We start from the raw sequence: 16,284 nt of genomic DNA, 5'->3' as shown, positions 1-16,284 counted from the left end.
GAAACAATAGAAGAAATAAACAAATGGAAGTACATCAAACTAAAAAGCTTCTGCACAGCAAAGGAAATGAACAACAAAACAAAAAGACAACCTAACAATTGGGAGAAGATGTCTGCAAACTATCTATCTGATAAAGCATTAATATCCAAAAGAACTCATACATCTCAACAACAACAAAAAAACTAACAACCCAATTAAGAAATGGGCAAAACATCTGAACAGACATTTCTCCAAAGAAGATATACAGATGTCCAAAAGGCACTTGAAAAGATGTTTAACATCATTAACTATCAGGGAAATGCAAATCAAAACTACAATGTGATATTACCTCACTCCCATCAGAATGGCTATAATGAACAAGACAGGAAACAGTAAGTGTTGGAGAGGATGTGGAGAGAAGGGAACCCTTATACACTGCTGGGGGGGGGTGGTGCAAACTGGGGCAGCTACTATGGAAAACAGCATGGGATTTCTTTACAAAATTAAGAATAGAGCTACCATATGATCCTGATATTCCACTGTGGTGTATTTTCCAAAGAACATGAGAACATGAAGGCATAAAGATACATGCACTCCTATGTTCATTGCAGCCTTATTCACAATAGCCAAGACTTGGAAGCAACCTAGGTGCCCATCAAGGGATGAATGGATAAAGAAGATGTGGTATATATACACAATGGAATACTACTCAGTCATAAGAAAGGATGAAATATGACCATTCATGACAACATGGATGGATCTTGAGGGTATTATGCTAAGCGAAATAAGTCAGAGGGAGAAAGTAAAATACTGTATGATCTCACTCATAAGTAGAAGATAACAATGACGAACAAAGACATAGAAACAGAGATTAAGTGGTTACCAGAGGGGAAGGAAGAAGGGAGGAGGGAGAAAGAGGTAATTAGGCACATTGTGTTATGATGGATGTTAATTAGTCTTTGGATAGTGAACATTATATAATCTAGAGAGAAATTGAAATATATGATGATGTATACCTGAAATTTATATAATGTTATAAACCAATGTTACCACAATTAAAAAAAAGAAATACTGCTGGGGCCAGCCTGATGGTGTAGTGCTTAGTTTGGTGTGTTCCACTTCGGTGACCTGGGGTTCCCAGTTTCGGATCTTGGGCACAGACCTAGCAGCACTCATCAAGCCATGCTGTGGTAGGATCCCAAATAAAATGGGGGAAGATTGGCACAAATATTAGCTCAATGACAATCTTCCTCAAGCAAAAACAGGAATATTGGCAACAGATGGTAGCACAGGGTCAAGTTTCCTCAAGCACACATGCAAAAAAAGATACTGCTAAGATTGATGTCAAACCGTGTACTGCCTGAATTTTCTTCTGGGGCTTTTATGGTTTCAGGTCTTACGTTCAAGTCTTTAATCCATCTTGAGTTACCTTTTGTGCATGGTGTAAGGTAATGGTCTACTTTTATTGTTTTGTATGTGGCTGTCCGGTTTTCCCAACAGCATTTATTGAAGACTTTCCTTTCTCCATTGTATGTCCTTGGCTCCTTTGTTGAAGATTAGCTGTCCATAGATGTGTGGTTTTATTTCTGAGCTTCCAATTCTGTTCCATTGTTCTCTGTGTCTATTTTTCTGCCAGTACCATGCTATTTTGATTACTATAGTTTTGTAGTATATTTTGAATTCAGGGTTTGTGATGCCTCCAGCTTTGTTCCTTTTTCCCAAGATTGCTTTGGGTATTTAGTGTCTTTTGTTGCACCATATAAATTTTAGCGTTCCTTGTTCTGTTTCTGAGTAGCATATCATTGGGATTCTGATTGGAATTTCATTGAATCTGTAGATTGCTTTAATGATATTATAGACATTTTACCTATGTTTATTCTTCCAATTCTTGAGCATGGAATATCTTTCTATTTTTTATGCCTTGTTAGATTTCTTTCAATAATATCCTATACTCTTCAGTTTATAGGTCTTTCACCTCCTTGGTTAAATTTATTCCTAGATGTTTCACATTTTCTCGTGTGATTTTAAATAGGATTGTATTCTCTCTCTCTCTCTTTTTTTTTTTGGTGTGGAAGATTGGCCTTGAGCTAACATTTGTGCCAATCTTCCTCTAGGTTGTACGTGGGACACTGCCATAGCATGGCTTGACATGCAGTGTGTAGGTCCACACCCAGGATCTGAACCTACGAACCCCAGGCCACCAAAGTGTACTGCACAAACATAACCACTACATCACCAAGCTGGCCCCACTGGATTGTATCCTTGACTTCTCTTTCTGCTAGTTCATTATTAGTGTATCCAAATGTAGCTGATTTTTGTATGCTGATTTTGTACCCTGAAACTTTGTTGTAGTTGTTGATTATTTCTAGTAATTTTCTGATGGATCCTTTAGGGTTTTCTGTCTAGAATCATGTCAGCCACAAATAATGACAGTTTTATTTTTGCCTTTCCAATTTGTATCTCTTCTTTTTCTTTTTATTCCCTAATTACTCTGGCCAGGACTTGCAATATTGTGTTGAATAAGAGTGATGAGAGTGGGCATCCTTGTGTGGTTCCTGTCCTTAGAGGAATAGCTTTCAGTTTTTCAGGATTCAGCATGATTTTGCTGTGGATTTGTCATATCTAGCCTCTACTATGCTGAGGGACTTTCCTTCTGTACTCATTTTATTGAAAGTTTTGTCATAAATGTTGAATCTTGTCAAATTCTTTCTGTATATCTACTGATGTGATCAACTGATTTTTACTCTTCGTTTTGTTCAGGTGGTGTATCACATGAATTGATGTGTGGATTGTGAATCATCCTTGCATCCCTGGAATCAATCCCACTGATTGTGGTGTGTGATCCTTTCAAGGTATTGCATTCTATTTGCTAATATTTTGTTGAGTATTTTTGCATCTGTGTTCTTCAGCAATGTTGGCCTGTAATTTTCCTTTTTTATTTTGTCCGTGTCTGGTTTTGGTATTGGGGTAATGTTGGCCTTGTAAATGACTTTCGAAGTCTCCCATCTTCTTGAAGTTTTTGGAAGAATTTGAGAAAGACAGGTGTTACAAATTCTTTGAATACTTGGTAGAATTCATGAGAAAAGCCATCCTGTCCTGGACTTTTGTTTTTTGAGAGGTTTTGATTACTATGTCAATCTCTACTTGTGATTGGTCTGTTCAGATTCTCTATTTCTTCTTGATTCAGTGTTGGAAGGTTGTATCAGTCTCAGAATTTATCCATTTCTTCTAGGTTATCCAATTTGTTGGCATATAGCTTTTCATAGTATTCTGTTATAATCCCTTGTATTTCTTTGTTATCCATTGCAATTTCTCCCATTTCTTTTCTAACTTTATATATTTGAGACTTCTCTCTTATTTTGGTAGTGAGTCTGGGTGTGGGTTTGTCAATTTTGTTTATCTTCTCAAAAAACCAGTACTTAGTTTCATTGATTCTCTTGTGGTTCTTTTCTTTTTTTTTAGTCTCTGTTTCATTTATTTTTGCTCTAACTTTTATAATTTCCCTCCTCCTGCTGACTTTGGGCTTTGTTTGTTCTTGTTTTTCTAGTTCTGTTAGGTGTGGTTTAAGATTACTTATTTGAGATATTTCTTGTTTGTTGAGGTAGGCCTGAATTGCTATAAATTTCCCTCTTAGTGCAGCTTTTGCCGCATCCCATAAGAATGGATATGTTGTGTTTTCATTTGTCTCCAGGTATTTTTTGATCACTCTTTTCGTTTCCTCAATGATCCAATGGTTGTTCAGTAGCATGTTGTTTACTATCCACATATTTGTGCATTTCTCAGTTTTTTCTTGAGGTGATTTCTAGTTTCATAGCATTATGGTCTGGAAAAATGCTTGATACTAGTCCAATCTTCTTATACTTATTGAGGCTTACTTTGTTTTCCAATATATGGTCCATCTTTGAGAATGATCCATATACACTTGAGAAGAATGTATATTCTGCTGTTTTTGGATGGAACGTTCTATTTATATCCATAAAATCCATCTGGTCTGCTGTTTCATTGAAGGCCACTGTTTCCTTGTTGACATTCTGCCTGGATGATCTATCCATTGATGTAAGTGGGGTGTTGAGGTCCTCTACTAGTATTGTGTTTCTGTCTCTTTTCTCTTTAGGTCTGCTAATAGTGGCTTAGTATACTTTGGTCCTCCTGTGTTAGGTTCATATATATTCATAAGTATTATGTCCTTTTGGTGGAATGTTCTTTTTATCATTATATACTGCCTCTCTTTGTTATCATCTTTTTTATCTTGAAGTCTGCTTTGTCTGATATAAGTATAGCTCTGTCTGCTTTCTTTTGCTTGCCATTTGCTTAGAGTATCATCTTTCATCCCTTCACTCTGAGCCTCTGTTTGTCTTTAGAGCTGAGCTGTGTTTCCTGGATGCAGCATATTATTGGGTCTTGTTTTGTAATCCATTTAGCCACTGTGTGCCCTTTGATTGGTGAATTCAATCCATTTACTTTTAGAATGATTATTGATATATGAGGGTTTAATATTGCCATTTTATCTCTTGTTTTTTGGTTTTTCTATATTTCTGTCATTTCCTTTCCATTGTATTTCTGAATGACATTTCTATTTGGTGGTTTTCTGTGATGTTTTTCTCAGTGTCCTCTTTATTTATGATTTGTGACTCTACTCTAACTTTTTGTTTAGTGATTATCATGAAGTTTGTATAAAAGGTCTCATAGATGAGATAGTCCTTTTTCTGCTGATAGCCTCTTATCTCCATTAGCCGAAGCAGGTTCCATCCCTCTCCTCTTCCTCTTCTGTGTTATTATTGTCACAAATTATTCATTTTTGTGTTGTGATGAAATTGACTAGTTCATAGTTATTTTTATGCTTTCTTTCCCTTTATCTTTTATGTTATAATTGTCTATTAACCTGTTCTGATAGAGAACTGCAATTTTCTGATTTTGTCTTTCTATTTATCTCCTTCCTCAAGGCTTTGTAAACCTTTGCCTTTTTGTTTCTGGTGGGAGGGCTCTCTTCATAGATTCTTGTAAGGCAGTTCTAGTGGTGATGAACTCCCTCAGCTTTTGTTTATCTTGGAAAGATTTTATTTCTCCATCATATATGAAGGATAATTTTTCTGGATAGAGTATTCTTGGCTGAAAGTTTTTGTCTTTCAGTATTTTGAATATATCATTCCCTTCTCTCCTAGCCTGGAAGGTTTCTGCTGAAAAATCTGATGAAAGCCTAATAGAGGTTTCTTTGTTAGTTATTTTATTTTGCCTTGCTGCCCTTAATAGTTTTTCTTTGTCATTGACTTTTACAGTTTTAATTTTATATACCTTGGAGAAGTTCTTTTTGCATTGATGTAATTAGGAGTTCTCTTGGCTTCATGTACTTGTAAGTCCAGTTCTTTCCCTAGGTTTGTGAGGTTCTCAACTATTAGTTGTTTGAACGAGCGCTCTGCTCCTTTCTTTCTCTCTTCTCCCTCTGGGATACCTATAATCCTTACATTACTTTCCCTAATTCAGTTGGATATTTCTTAAATAATTTTTTCATTTTAAAAAATCTTGTTTCTCCTGCCTCTTCCAACTGAGACCATTTCTTGATTTCTATCTTCTATGTCACTAATTCTCTCCCCCATAAGGTCTTGCTCTGTTTTTATGGTTTCTACATTATTTTTTATCTTAGTAACTGTGTTCTTCATATCCAGAATTTTGTATGTTTTTTTTAAGGGCTTCAATCTCTTTGGTGAAGTATTCTTTCTGTTCATTAATTTTATTCCTGAGCTCATTGAACTGGCTTTGTTTGTTTTCTTGTAACTTATTGAGTTTCTTTATGACAGCTATTTTGAATTCTTTGTCATTTAGATTGTAATGTTCTGTGACTTCAGGCTTGGTTTCTGGTGACTTGTCATTTTCCTTCTGTTCTGCAGTGTTACTGTAGTTCTTCATGGTGTTTGATGAATCGATCCTCTGCTGGCACATTTGTGGTAGTAATCACCTTCTCTTATTTGAGTATGTCTTTGGTTATGTTCACTCTGGTTGCCTGGGTCTTGTGTTCCTCCCCTGGTTATCCATGGGCTCAGATGTTGTTGTCTTGTGCACCACCTGTGTTGCTGTTTCCCAGTTACCTGGGGGTGCTGGTTGCACCACTGCCAGAGGTGCTGCATTTGTGGGTGACACTGTCATTGTTGTGGGCCTGGGAACCTGGAGACTTATATGCAGCCCCTACTGCTGATGGAGATGATGTTTGGGGTGCCTCTACTGGGGGCTGAGTGCTTCCTCCCTGGGTATTTGCAGTTGTGTGGGTCAGGCCACTGCCTCTGCTGCTCCTCCACCAAACATCATGTGGTGGCATTGCCACCACGCTGCTGCTGCTGCTCTTTGGACATTCATGTTCATGCCCACACCTTTATAATGCTGCTGCCACCTCCTTGGGGCCATTTATGCACCCATGGGGCCACCCCCAGGGCCTGGTGCTCCATGGGTGCTGTGCATGTGTGGGACCACTGCTCCAGTGTTTGTGTGCATGCAGGGCCACCACCAGTGGTGCCACCTCCCCAGGGACATTTGCATATGTCTGAGACTGTAACCAAGCACCACTGCCACTCCTTGGACATTTGCACTCCCATGGACCATCACTGCTTTGGGTGCCTGGGGTATGGCTTCCCTCCCTCCACTCACAGTTCCCACAGGCAACTGCATGCATGTCTGCCTCCTGGATCACTGCCCTAGGGGTGGGAGAGAGGGGTGCTTCTCTAGTTCCACTGTTCCCAGGGGCCTAGTCCACTCACCTTCAGGTGTATATCTGCCTGGATCTCTCAAACTCCTGTTGTTCTGTGTAGGAAATCCTCTGATGGTCAATTGATGTCTGTTTGGTTGTAATTTAGAAGGAAGAGACAAAGGGAATTTCTCACTCCACCATGATGCTGATGTCACACCTGCCTCTATGTTCTTAATGAGGCCAAAGACAAAAATGCCTAGCACATCACACCAAGAAATGTCCATCCACCCATCCTTTCTAGAACCACAAAATATCAGAGGTAGACGATATGTTTAGTATAGTAATTCCCGCCCCCCCCCCCCCCATTCCTCTAGTGACTTTTCAGATTTTAGGAAATTGAAAAGTGGTACCTGTTCAAATCAAGGCTGGTCACAACTTCTTTAGAGATTTACTTGGTGAATGTAGCCATGAAAAACCTGTTTATTTCCTCCTAGGACTCTTCAAGCTAGTATGTGATGAACAAGAGTGTCCAGATTTCAAATGTTTGCTTGATTCCTCACAGATGGTTATTCATTAATGTATTTTCAGAATAAATATATAGTATAATTTAAGGAGAAAAAAACAGAATCACAGCCTACCAACATTAAAGAGAGCATTCTTCAAATTCAAGATTATGCTTACTTTGGGGAGCAGGAAGGAAATGAGATGGGAAGCAGTGAAGGGATTTAAATGGCATTGGTATTCATTGATTGGTGAAGCTCGGTAAAGGGTACCTGGAAGGGTAGATCTTACCTTTTGTGTGTCTAGAGTATTTCAGAATAATTCTTTTAAGAAAGAATTAAAAATAAAAAGAAATTCACTATTATTGCTCAGTGATCCTTAAGGTCACAATACTCTCTTTTTCTCTTTCCACTCCAAAAAGAAACAGCACATTCCCCTTTTGGATGTTTTCTGCTTCCCACAGAGATGCTGTGGAAACCATTCCAGATTGTTCTTTGTATCCTCAGATCTGAGAAAGGGACAGGAGGGACAATATTTACTTTTGGTTACCCTAGCTAGGACTTGTCCCAGATTTTCTCCCCAAAGAGGGTAAATTAAAGTCATGATGACATGAACTACCATGGCTGCCTTTCCTTTCCCAAATAATGGAAAAATTCTCCTATTTCAAAAGGCAAGAAAACTTTGTTCTCATAGTGAGAAAATAGTATGCATTTACATTTCCATTAAGTCTAGCTTTGGTGAAGCGATTTCAGTTGTTTGAATAGAGCCTGCTTTAGCAAATCTGTGAGCGCACCCATTCCTCCTTCCGGTCCAAGCACAGATACATCAAGAGCTAACACAGCCCACTTAAGTCAGAAAAATGACCAGCCTAAGTTTATTATTGTGATTCTAAGAGGAATACATTCAGAATGTGTTGTGGTGGCACAAGGAACTCCATTGCTGCCCTCAGGTGTTAGGGTGAGTGAAAGGGTCAAGTGGCTTTGAAAGAGCTGCCCTTTGAAGCGTCAATGAACCAAGTGTAAGAAGAAGTAGCAGAACTTTCCAGGAGGACAGAAGAGGGAAATGGGGCAGAATTGTGAGTAAACTGTACATGCACGTACTGAACTCCAAACAATGCCTCTTAATCTTTCTAAAAGTATCTGCTTGTCTTAATTGTTGTATTTAAGGGGTGGTAGTTCCTCTCCATCCAATTTCCTTGTGGTAAATATTATAGTAGTTTACAACCAAAGAAATAGGATATCTTGCTTTTGCCAGAATATAGAACATTGAAGGGGAGTTAAAATGGGCCTGGAGTTAGGCACGTCAGATTCCAGAGATCCCTACAAGCCTTTGAGGGCTTGGACTTTCACCTGATGGATTTTCAGCAGGGGAGTGAGCATGCAGAGAGTACAGAAAGGAAATGACTCAAGATGGGAGGTCCCTTAAGAGGATGTGCAATTATCCATCAATGACAGCTGAGGGTCTGTTGTAAAGCTGGGATGGAGGAGAAGGCTTAGGGAGAAATTCAGTAGGATGACTGATAGGACCTGTTAAGTGATAATAAGCGGTGGGCAAGGAGACCTCCTGGATCCTGGTGGGTGTATGATGGAGTCAGAAACCAAAATGATATGGGGGAAAAATGAGGGTCTTCTGGAAATTCTTTATATTTGGGGGTTTGGGGGAGGAAGGGAGAGCCTCAGGAACAGAAGAAGAGGCAGGAAGACAAAATGTGTCTGGAGCTGTTGGAATGTTCTTGGCAGTTGATAGATTTTATGGGGGCCTAATAAATTGGAGGTAATGAAGGCTCTACTAGCCTGAATAAGATCACTCTGAGAGATAGAGAGGGAGGACAGAGGATCCAGGATGGAATTCCCAGGCAACCCCAACATGTGAGGGGCATGAAGCAAGTAAAGGACTTCTCTGAGGAGATTCTTGAACAAAGATCTGAAGGACAAGAGTCAGTCATGGAAAGATAGGTGTGACAGAGAGAACTGATCACCACTTGACAAGATTGTTCAGAGTCCTGAGGCAGAAAGGCGCCTGGCCCAGATGAGACAGAATAAGGAGGCTAATGAAGCTGAGCAGGGAGAGGTAGCAGGAGCCTGTAGATGTGTCAGAGGCAGGTGGGGCAACATCATGTCCCTGCAGCAACACTATAGCTTGGGCTCCTCGTCAGACTCACCTTGGTGTTTTAGGAGAGGTAGTAGCTCCTTTCAGACGTTTAGGGCACCAAAAACTTTGTTTTCATGACCACTTCTGCTTTAATATGAAAGGGTGAAGAATCAGGAGCTTTAAGGGGTAAAGAGATCAGAGTTCATAAATAGTAGCCATGTGGTAAAAATACACAGAATGGTACAAAAATTGTTTTTTTCCATGTTAAATTTCCTGAATTCTAAGTAATGTCTCAGTTTAGTTAACAGTATTGAGCCGAAGTCAATTTTCCGGCTTCTAAATGCTGTATAGCCTAAGTTTGTTAGAAACTTGCGAGACAAGGGAGTCACTGGTTCGGTGAAGCGCATCTAGTAGACTTCCCTAGGGTTTTATTTGGATTACTAGTCACAAGGCAGAAATTAGAATTTGAGATTTAAACGGGACTTGGTCAGAATTCGTAAACTAAGGGAGTTGCTGAAATGTTTGTGTTTGACCAGTTTATGTCTGCGCTTATCTTTCTGAAACACATGAGTCCAGCAAGCAAACTGTTGCTCAAGCTATTTGAGCTTAAACGGTCTTCCTGTATTTTGTTTGTCATTTCTGCATAGTTTATCTATTTGGCAAGATATAATGGTGTCACCTGTCTATGTCGCAGTTACAATTTTGGAGCATACTTCGCCACATCTACAGGACAGAACATCCTTGACCGTGCCCCTGGGTTACGTATGTGGTCAGGATGGCCGTCACTTGAGTTTCAGTAGATGTTAGATCTCCTTGCTTCTGTCAGAGACATCATGTGATGAAACAGTGACTGTGTGGCAATATTTAAGATTCCGTAAAACCTCTTATTTACTCGTTGCAACACTGACAAACACTGAGTTGGTAGTCTACCTCTAAGCCAAGAACAAAGTGTGCCCAATTGAAGTGAGGAAAACAGATCCCACCCCCACTTTGAAAACCTTGTTGAACCAGATATGGGGGAATCATTCAGACTACTGAATTTTCTAATATCTTTGTTTTCCACATCTCTTGAATTAACTTTAAAGATCATAGAAAAGACTATAGGGATAGAAGTGCAACATTCTTTCCCTATGATGGCACATGTTCTGCCTTGAGAAGGCAATAGTATGTGTAGGATGACTCTGTTTTAACCCACTGCCTTTTGAATGTTGTAAATGTCTCAGGCATGGAGATCTTTGGCTTCAGCGGCACTGTCTGGTTCTTCAGTCAGTCTCTGAACCAGAGCATGTAGGGTTTTTTGCACCACTTTTGGACTTTTTTTAAAGTGTGAAATAGGTATGCCTGAGGCCAGAATAAAGCAGTCCAGAATTGTTCCTCAAAGGTTAAGATTTGGGGTTTTAAATTGAGGCTCACATTTTCTTCTTCCTGCATTAAGAGGTCTAAACACTGTTTTTTCTTAGGGGAAATCAATGGACCAGGCAGATCCATAGTCAAGGAGACTGACTTTTCCTTGTAGGATCTGTATAAGAGAGGAATCTTCCACTTGCATAGTCTCTTACCATTTTATTTCTTAGCATGCTCCACTTGTATGTTTTGTTGAAGTGCTAATTTCTATGAAAAATACTGAGGTTTCATTTTGATGGAGAGAGAAAATTCCCATTTTATATGTGATGTGGTATAGAGTTTTAGATTTTTGTCTGTCATGTTACAATATTTTCCATCTTTGGATTCAGAAAAGAGTTAATTTCACTCGGAAATCACCTGAAACACTTGAATGGATTGGTACTAAAGGAAACTGGGTGACATTTAAAGGAAAGTGGTATAGACCCAATGGTTGGGGGAATTATATGGTTGATCCATGGAGTGACTAGTTGTGTGAAGAACAGTTTTAAGAATAGGAGTCTATTGTGAATAAATCTGTAATGAACATAGGGGTGCATATGTCTTTACGCATTTGTGTTCTCATGTTATTAGGATAAATACAGAGCAGTGGAATAGCTGGATTGTACTGTAGTTCTATTGTTAATTTTTGAGGCATCTCCATACTGTTTTCCACAGTGGCTGCACCAGTTTGCACTCTCACCAGTAGTGTATGAGAGTTCTCTTTTCTCTACATCCTCTCCAACGCTTGTTATTTCCTGTATTGTTAATTATAGCCATTCTGACAGGTGCGAGGTGATATCTCATTGTAGTTTTGATTTGCATTTCCCTAATTAGTGATGTTGACAATCTTTTCATGTGCCTATTGGCCATCTGTATATCTTCTTTGGAGAGATGTCTGTTCAGATCTTTTGCCCATTTTCTAATTGTGTTGTTAGTTTTTTGGTAGTTGAGATGTATGAGTTCTTTATATATTTTGGCTATTAATGCAAGACCTGGAAGCACCCTAGGCACTCATGAGGTGATGAATGGATAAAGAAGATGTGGTATATATACACAATAGACTACTAGTCAGCCCTAAAAAATGATGAAATCTGGCCATTTGTGACAACATGGATGGAACTCGAGGGTATTATGCTGAGCAAAATAAGTCAGAGGGAGAAAGTCAAATACTGTATGACCTCACTCGTAAGTAGAAAATAAAAACAACAACAAACAAACGTGTGGAGACAGAGATTGGATTGGTGGTTACCAGAGGGCAAGGGGGGAAGGCGGAGGGTAAAAGGGGTGATTAGGCACATTTTTATGGTGATAGATTGTAATTAGTCTTTCAGTGGTGAACATGATGTAATGTACACAGAAATTGAAATATAATGATGCACACCCAAAATTCATATAATGTTATAAGCCAATGTTACTGCAATAAAAACAATTAAATTTAAAAAAGAGACAATCACAGAACAGGGAAAAGATGAATTATATTAGGAACAATAATGTATTTCTGATTTGAGGGGAAAAAAAAAAGAAGAGCAGTCCAAATGGATGCCAGAATTCCGAGGTAACAAATATCTATTCGCTATACAGAACCTTAAACCTGCAAGAAAAATAACTTGGCAAACAAATAACAAAACATGTAGAGATGTGTATGATAATCAGTGTTCTAGGCATTTGAGATCTAGTTCCAACATCTCCGGTGGAAGCTTTCTACTTCACATTGACTTGAGGTCTTAGGTGAGCAGTCTCCTTTCTAAGGTGTCAGCTCCTGAAGGATTCACAAGAACCCTTAGTTTGAGAACTCCAGTTTGGATAGCTTTTTGATGATGTAAGGTAGTTTTGTGTTTCCTTAAATGGGTGATGAGAATCTGAGGGTCAACCCTTCATAATCTGATCACAGTGTGTTGCTCAGTGGAACCTGATAAGAGCCCCTCTTATTAGATTTGGGAGCTACCTTTCTCTGACGTCCCTTCTAGAGGGCCAGGTTTCCAGGTTTTAGGTCATATAGGCAGTGATTGGGAGGATGCTCAGGAAAGGCTGCCTGTGTCTGCTGATGATAAGACTGAGTATATTGCATTATTCTCTTGCAGTATTAAGCTATAACTGCCTGAAGAGGGTGTAGGCTGGGATTGTGGGTGACGTTCTCAGACACATAGTCTGGACAGTTACCAACTCATAAGGAGTGAGTTGATGAACTCAAGGAGGAATTGATCCCATGGTTTAATGCCATTGGTATCCTCATTGTCTACAGAAGTTCAAAGGGCTCCAAGTGTTTTGATGGTTTTAATTGTAAAATACCATTTATTCTCTTGACTTTTCCTCAAGATGAGGATGGTAAATGTAATCACATTTTTGAGTGTCAAGGCTTTGCAGAGTTCTTTGTTGACAATTCCAGTGATATAGACTTTTCTCTTAATGAAGAGGTGGGTTAGGATTCCTCAAGTAAAAACATGAAGTGAAGCTGTGTTTTAGCCAGTGTATGAGGTGTAGCTTTGACAAGGAAAAGCCCTAGTCATGACAAGAATAAGCAAAACATGACAAAAATGTATCCAGGCAAGGGTACCACTGACCAAATGAATCCAGTCGAAGTGTCTCCTCAAATAGCTTGAGAACGCAGTTTTTATAAGTTTGTTTTGGTGAAGAGTTAGTCATAGCGGGGATTTAAGGCAGGAATTATTAAGACTAGGATCTGGGCAGAGACTGATAAGAAGAAGTTGTAAATTAGACCAGTTGCTAAAATAGTCTGTGCTTAAACAGTTTGTCTATAGTCTTATATTTCTGGAACACCAAAGCAAGCTAGCTGTTGCTGAGCCCAGAGGGAAGGAGCTTGGGGCTCCATTCGCAGAACTCAAGCAGAAGCTGGAGGTATTCTGGAGTTTTCAGCATTTCCAGAGCAAGTTACAAAACAATTCTGTGTAGTGCTTTTATTATCAGTGTCACCACGTTCTATGCATGGCTCTGCCATCCCCCTCTTCACTCTGAATTATTAGACTGCCATGATAGCATGTTTGTTAAATCAACCTGGAGAGCACAAAACCTTTCTTGTTCCACCACTCCTTTCCCCTTGATCCCTTCCCAGCTGATTGACACTTGTTTAGGTCTTGCATTTAGGAAATGGGACAGGTCACTGATGAGCAAGAGACATCAGCCCACTTTCCTGCAGCTGCTTCACAGTCACCTGCTCCTGGACTGAGGTCCATTTGGCAGCCTCTCCTTTCTTGAACTGCCTGAAGAGCCAGCACTGTCCTGTACCACAGGAGAGCATGTTCTGTCTGCAGGGAGAGGTGGGAACCCTACCGCATAGACCAAATGCACACATGAAAGAAGAGACATACTTGCTGGTTGAGAGTGTTCCTTGGCTGAAGGGAAGGAACTTCCTGAGCTATTTGCTCTCCAGTAGCAGTCCCTTGGTTCAGCCATTACTCCTAAGTATAACTTCCAAACAGAGATGCCACACATTTTTTCATGAAGGTGATTTGCCATGCTCTGCCAAAGCTTGCTTTGTGTCACAAATGTGGCCAAACTCTTTGCCAAGAAAGCAAGGAAACTGGATGTCTTACTTTCTTGGGCCACTATAACAAATGATCACAAATTGGGCAGCTTAAAACAACAGAAACCTATTCTTTCAAAGTTCTGGAGGCCATTAGTCTGAAACCAAGGTACCTGCAGTGCTGTGCTCCCTCTGAAGTTTCCAGAGGAGAACGCATCCTTGCCTTTCTACCTTTTGGTGGCTGCAGGTGTCTCTTCGCTTTTGGCTGCATTGCTCCAATCATTGCCTCCTTGGTCACAATGCCTCTTCTTCTTTCTCAAAGCTTGCTCCACTTCTACCTTATACGGGCACCTGTGATGGCATTTAGGGCCTACCCAGACAACTAGGATAAGCTCCTTTGGTCAAACCTAACTTAATCACATCTTTTGCAATATAAAGTAAGGTCTATATGCGTTAGTGTTTTGCCATATGTTTTAGTCAATTAGGACTCCCCAGAGAAAATTATAGAATTGTGTGCGTGTGGTTGTGTGTGTGCGAATGTGAGGGAGAGGAAGATGGAGAAAGAGGAGAAAGGATGGAATCCTCGGGGAACTCCAACATGTGCGGGGCACAGAGCAAGCAACGGGCTTCTCTGAGGAGACTTTGAGCTAAGACATGAAAGACGAGAACGCATCTGTTGTTCAAAGACTAGCAGGACAGAGAGTACCGATGACCGCTGGACAAGAGTGGACAGAGACTTAAAGCAGAAGGGAGCCTGGCTTGGTGGATAAACAACAAGGATGCCAAGGTAGCTGAGCGGGGAGGGGTGGCAGGAGCCTGTAGATGTGTCCGAGGCAGGCAGGGCAGATCACGCCGGAATCACCAGCTTGGATTCCCCGTCAGACACACATGTGGTTTTATGAGAGGCAGTAGCTCCGTGTAGAAATCTTGGGTGCCAAAAGGTTTTCGTTGCCACTCCTGTTTTAATGTGAAAGAGTGTGGAATCAGGAGCTTTTAGGGGTAAAGAGAAGAGAGTGAATAAGTAGTACCTGTGTGGTAAAAATCCCAAAGAATGGTAGAAAAATATTTTTTCCACGTGAAATCTCCTCAATTCTAAGTGTGTCTTTGTTTGGTTAACAGTATTGTGCCAATATCAATTTCCTAGCTTCTAAAGGCTGAATAACTTTGTAAGGTGTCACCATTAGAGGAGGCTAAGTGTAGGCTGCAGAACGGGATCTCTGTGAAATTCTTATAATTTCTTGTTTATTTCAAAATTGGTAAAATGTCACTGTAGTGCTCTAAAGTCCAACCCAAGAGAAACAGTATAAAAACCTGGAGGAGATCCCTAAGAGTCTGATCCAAGGTAACGCAAAGGCCCTCTGTAGGAAAGCCTTGCACATCTCAGAGGATTCGGCTCTGCCTGTAGCCTCCAGTCTGTCTTCTTACCTAGGGAGTCCGTTCTAGATCACATAGGAGCTAAGTGCCCCACAGCAGGGTTTCAGGACCCAACTTACCCTGTCAGTCTGCCTTCACGGGTGCTGCCTCCCCTTGGAATTCACATCAACTTACTCCTGAAGACTATGCCTGTGTTGTTGACTAGCACATTGAGGCCACATGCTCCTTCTGCTGGAAGTCCTGCAGGGTAAGGATGCTCCGTAGGTCGCTGATATCCCCATGGTGGAAGCAGGGTCTGAGGCCCTGGGACTGCAGCTGCTGCACAGCCACACAGGCCAGCGCTTCATCCTGTGCCATGAGCAACACATTGCCTGAGAAGTGCCGGCACAGGGCCATGTGCTGGCGAAGCCAATGCCCTTGTTGGTTTTGGTCACCTGTGCCACTTTGGGGTGAGAGGATTTGGTTGGTTAGGGGGTGGGTGGTGCACTTGCATGGAGAGTGGACAGGGCTATGGTCCATGGGGTGGCCTATGCTGGGGAGGCCTGGCTTCAGTGAGTGAAACCACACAGAAACGAGTTCTTGGATCCAGTGCTGTGATTTCCTCAGAAGGAAGCCCCATCTCCATCCCTCCCTCCTAGGAGGGGCCATGTGTTCCAAAGGTTTTGTAATACACCCACTCCTGAATCAGCTGCTTCTTTGCACCACACCTGGGGCCAACCCAACACAGCCCTCTTTTGATCTCACCTCTAAGCTAAGCAATCATTGCAGGGTGGAGAGGCAGGCTTCCCCCAAAGCAAAA

The 16,284-nt window shown here is 40.8% G+C and overlaps 1 protein-coding gene and 1 long non-coding RNA gene across 3 annotated transcripts in view; one reads left to right on the top strand and one right to left on the bottom strand.

The window, feature by feature from the left end:
- LOC124231552 (SET domain-containing protein 4-like) overlaps positions 1-16,284 on the top strand; it is a 125,793-nt gene that overhangs the window by 36,848 nt on the left and 72,661 nt on the right. The window lies entirely within an intron of this gene.
- LOC124231560 (uncharacterized) lies at positions 5,239-15,933 on the bottom strand. Of its 2 annotated transcripts, XR_006886594.1 has the most exons (5): positions 15,605-15,933; positions 9,318-9,424; positions 7,448-7,664; positions 7,066-7,160; positions 5,239-6,802 (listed from the first exon to the last, which is right to left on the bottom strand). It is a non-coding gene; the product is annotated as an uncharacterized LOC124231560 (long non-coding RNA). The 2 variants fall into 2 exon arrangements; XR_006886593.1 differs by having other exon boundaries at positions 7,066-7,664.

The sequence above is a fragment of the Equus quagga genome, chromosome 21 (assembly GCF_021613505.1).
Source record: "Equus quagga isolate Etosha38 chromosome 21, UCLA_HA_Equagga_1.0, whole genome shotgun sequence".
NCBI lineage: Eukaryota > Metazoa > Chordata > Mammalia > Perissodactyla > Equidae > Equus > Equus quagga.
Note: the sequence above shows the minus strand (reverse complement) of the source record. Positions and strands in the feature narration are given on the sequence as shown.